At 33.1% G+C, this 5000-nt stretch overlaps 1 protein-coding gene across 10 annotated transcripts in view; it reads right to left on the reverse strand.

The window, feature by feature from the left end:
- The window catches only part of LOC136844920 (ras GTPase-activating protein nGAP-like), an 850124-nt gene that overhangs the window by 433884 nt on the left and 411240 nt on the right, over positions 1-5000 (reverse strand). The window lies entirely within an intron of this gene.

The following is a 5000-nucleotide window of genomic DNA, read 5'->3' on the forward strand; positions in this document are numbered from 1 at the left end:
CTTAACATATACTTTTAAATAAACTTTACATGAAGGCAGTGGTGATGGGAGCTTTTGCATGAGGGGCAGGGGGTAGCAGCAGCATCCGTCACAGGCTTCCTCCACCATTTCCCTCCCCCAATCCTTCTTAATATTGACCACCACTTTCCATCACCCCTGCCTCACTTTTTCAGTTGCTCTTCGGAATCTTTCTATCACGTGGCGCTTTCAATCACCGTGTGGTTGACGAAGCCGCCAAGTGCTGATCAGTTTTATCTCTCTCTCTCTCTCTCTCTCTCTCTCTCTCTCTCTCTCTCTCTCTCTCTTGTTCTGGTTTAGTTCCCAATTGCATTTCTTGTTTACAATTTAAATGAATAAAAATTATACATGCATACGTGCTGGAAAAACAGGTAGATAATGCCATGTATTCAGAGAGTGGTGTTGGTGTAAGATGGCCCACTGAATTACTTATGAAATATCCATGAGTGAAGAGAAAAAGGGGAAAATCTTGTCAACCGGAAGATGAGTCAGTAATAACAGCGGAAATTTTTTTTATGAGGTAATGAGTAAGAGATTTGAGGAGGATAACTTGACTGATACATCTAGAAACTAAACACGACCTGAACGTACTAGCGAATGGATTCACGGAGCCTGATGTGGATTAGAAATAAAACGGGAGAATTACTGAAGAGACGATTTTAGCCGAAACTAAAATGAGACCCGGAACACTAACCTGACTGTTTTGCAGAATATGGAATTAGAAAACGGAGCCTGATGATTGACAACTGGAAGTCATAGTGAAGATATCAGACTGCGACCTTACCAAATGTGGTTATAGTTTAGGCATTGAACTTACATCTGTTTTGATGGAAATATTCGATATTCTTGTTCTCAACAATGTGAATCCCACAACTTTGGAGGCGATGATGATATGGGCCTACCATATATGCTGAATCGACAAGTTTACCTCAGTGACTTACTATTAAATATGTGTGCTTGCGTATTATATGTATATGTATATATATATATATATTGTGTATATATACACATATAAACATAAATATACACAAATATCTATATATACATGTGTATATACATTACATAAATATAAATATAAATATATATTATATACATATTTATACATACACACACACTAACGCATGTTTGTTTGTGAATATTTGTATGCAAACAGTACACACACATAATAAATATGACACACTGTCGTTAAAATTCACAAATACCCTTTCTTGTTAAACAACTGACGAAGCAAAACTACATAATCCAAAAACCGCTAAACCCCTAAGAAATAAATAGAGAAAATCTCCGAACCTTCCGCGAAAAGACAACAGCAATGAAACGCCATCAAGCATCAAACTAAACAACATAAAATGAGTTCGACCACTGCGAAGATGATAAGAAAGATGATGGAGATGATGATGAGTGATGAATGATGAATGATGAAGCGCTCCCATGGCCACTAAAAAATCTAAGGAAATAAAAAAAAAGAAGAAAATTTACTCCGAACGGCGTAATGGTTTATCGCTTAAGAAAATGACGTGTTCTTCTTCAGTCGTCTCTCACTACACTTAGATGAGAACAAACAAACGAACTAACATCAATTGAAAATATAATCCTAAGGTTTCCCAGAATTAGCTCTCTGTCTGTCTGTCTGTCTCTCTCTACACACAAACACACATATACAGACATATAAGTATGTATATGTGAGTATATACAACTATATACATATATATATATATATATATATATATATATATATATATATATATATATATATATATATATATATATATATATATATATATATACACACACAGTATAAATATCACTGGTGGTTGCAGCATGGTGAACAATAGACGAATATGCTCTCAAAACAGCAACCAAACAGCCGACGCCATAAATAAAAAAAAAAAAAAAATAAACCACGCGTTCAAACTAATAAACCCCTCTCAACAGGGCAATAAAAGTGAACAAAAGTGACAGCAGAACAGGAGACGAACGGGAGAATAAAAACAAAAGACAAACAAGAGCTAACGAGATATGAATAGCATCACGGCCGAAACCCGACGCGTCCAAACGAAAAAATAAGAGGGAAAGCAATTCAATTAGATCCCTTATAATCCCAGAGCAAGGCCATCACCACGTCACGAAGACCAGCACATACGAAAGTTATTAATTCCGTAGCGCATACACACGCCGTATGTGCATCTCCGAACGCACATGCCTGCGCTCAAGTGCGCTGACGTCCACATACGAAAATGATCAAGTCTACAGTTGAGTGGTGGGTATAGTGCATCTTCGCACGCAAACACATACCCTACACAGGCTACTCCACTCACGCACGCACTGGCGATTGGTGTACAACAAATTTTCGAAGTTGATTACGACAAAGACTACAAATTCAAATATTTTGTTATACCAAAAACATTATCCAGTGGCAAACTAATAAACGAAAAAATCATGTTATACATCCCATACTTTTAACTATCAACTAAACGCGAAATAAAAAAAAAATGCAACAAAATCCAAAATAAAAACATTCTCAAGTACACAACATGGTTAGAAAACCACTGAATCTAAAAACATTACAAACATTTATGAAAACACAATATTAAATAAAATATCAGCTAAAAGCAACATTCTTAAGCACGTAAATAAGTAATTAGACCATTAAGTACACAGAGCCAAAGCCGAGGCCGTAGACCGCAAAACCAAAAAACATTCTTAATCGTTCTCAAATACTGCGGCGTCATTATCGAAGACATTAGCGAATTACTTGATGAAATTTTTTAAAGACATTTTTTTTTCTCGAACTGAACAGAATATACAAACTCTAGTTTCCACAACCGTAAAAGCAAAAATAATAAATATCCAGTATATTTTACTCATTTTTCTCTTGTGTCCCTTCACTTTTCAGAAAGGGCATTATATTCTAATAAATTTTTGCTCTGGATGAATGTTTTAACAATCTGAGTAATAATAATAATAATAATAATAATAATAATAATAATAATAATAATAATAATAATAATTCTAGAGATTTACGCATTAAGCATAGCATATTACCTGATTAAAACAACAATATTCAATAGCCAATATCAATTATACAATAAATATATGTGAACTAACTCTGTGAGGCTAAACTTTATGCAGGTGTGGTGTGTGTGTGTGTGTGTGTGTGTGTGTGTGTGAGAGAGAGAGAGAGAGAGAGAGAGAGAGAGAGAGAGAGAGAGAAATTAACCTTACATGAAGAAAAATATTATGTTTTCAGTGCTAAAGCTATGGCCTCGTGTTCACAAAGTTCATAGTTCGATTCTGTTCAGTCCACCTAGCTGTTAATAAATAAATAAATATATATATATATATATATATATATATATATATATATATATATATATATATATATATATATATATATATATATATAATATACATATATTTATATATATACATATAAATGTATGTATACATACATATAATATATATATATATATATATATATATATATATATATATATATATATATATATATATATATATATAATATATACACAAAGAGAACGTAAACGGAAATAGACGTCAAGTTTACAGAGGCGATAAACCCTCATATAAATTAAACGGAAATCACTTCAGAACCCCACTGGCGTCTAGGGTAGAAGAAAGGGGACATTCCTCTCTTATCTCAAACCAATTGGTAGGAAACCCACATAGAACATGTTTTCATTTCTTCCGGTTGACAAGTGGTGATTTTCCTGTCATTTTCAATTTAGGTCTCTCTCTCTCTCTCTCTCTCTCTCTCTCTCTCTCTCTCTCTCTCTCTCTCTCTCTCATCCGCTGAGCCTTTTGTATTATGTATGGCAACCATTATTTAATAACGTAAATATTGACGTTGTATCTATGAAAAGCTTCTTAAATCCTAGAAACCCTGATAATATAATAAAATTAAAAATATATTTTTATGGGTTTTAACATCATTAAAAAAATCTTCGTAAAATAAAAAAAAACCTGACATTCTAAATAATTTAAACCTAGCAATGATATCCTCATAAAATCTATAAAAACCTTTATAGCACCGATAAATTATAATTTAACATTAAAAATTATTCATGTTAATTCAAAAATAATTTCCTGGCTATTAAACTGAATATCACCAAAACCTAAATGAAAAAATCCGGGCAACAGACCTTCCCTTAAAATCAATGAAAAATACAGTACACAAAATGAGACGAATCCGAATTAGTCGTCAATGTTAGATGTTTTTCCTCTCAAAAAATAATCATGGACCTTCTCATTCAATCTCCTTCACCCTGATCGGAATCTCCCCTGTCTAACGAATTGTCTTGCAACTCATCCCCCCAGCGACGACACCCGCCTCCGCCCTTCACCCGCCACGAGGGGAGCTAAAGCGTTGTTGATGATATTATAACCGTCGCCAAGTACATGAGTCATCCGACAGTGACATCACTTGCTCATCCATCTAGGCAGATACTCCGCTCAGTTAGAAAAAACACACACACACACACACACATATATACACAACACACACACATATATATATATATATATATATATATATATATATATATATATATATATATATGCATACATATAAATACATATATAAATATATATTTATATATATGCATACATATATATATATATATATATATATATATATATAAAATATAACTTGGTCACTCATTCAAAAAGGGAATCTTAGTTTGTTTCTGAAGATATATCACACGAATAAAAACCTAAATAAAATGTATAAATGCATACAATATCCAAATATTGAGAACCGTCACTTATTTACAACGTAAGGTATTTATAAACCGTAAACATTTTCCATAAACCTGTGTCCACCAAAGAATACAAATTCTGACCAAGCAATTAGCCAAGAATATGTAATTAACCACCATATCAAAACTCTGCCTCTCTACCTTAGATGACTGCCCTTTCTAAAGAAGAATCGTACTGGCATAAGGTCTGCTTAATTTATAAAT

The sequence above is a fragment of the Macrobrachium rosenbergii genome, chromosome 13, assembly GCF_040412425.1.
Source record: "Macrobrachium rosenbergii isolate ZJJX-2024 chromosome 13, ASM4041242v1, whole genome shotgun sequence".
NCBI lineage: Eukaryota > Metazoa > Arthropoda > Malacostraca > Decapoda > Palaemonidae > Macrobrachium > Macrobrachium rosenbergii.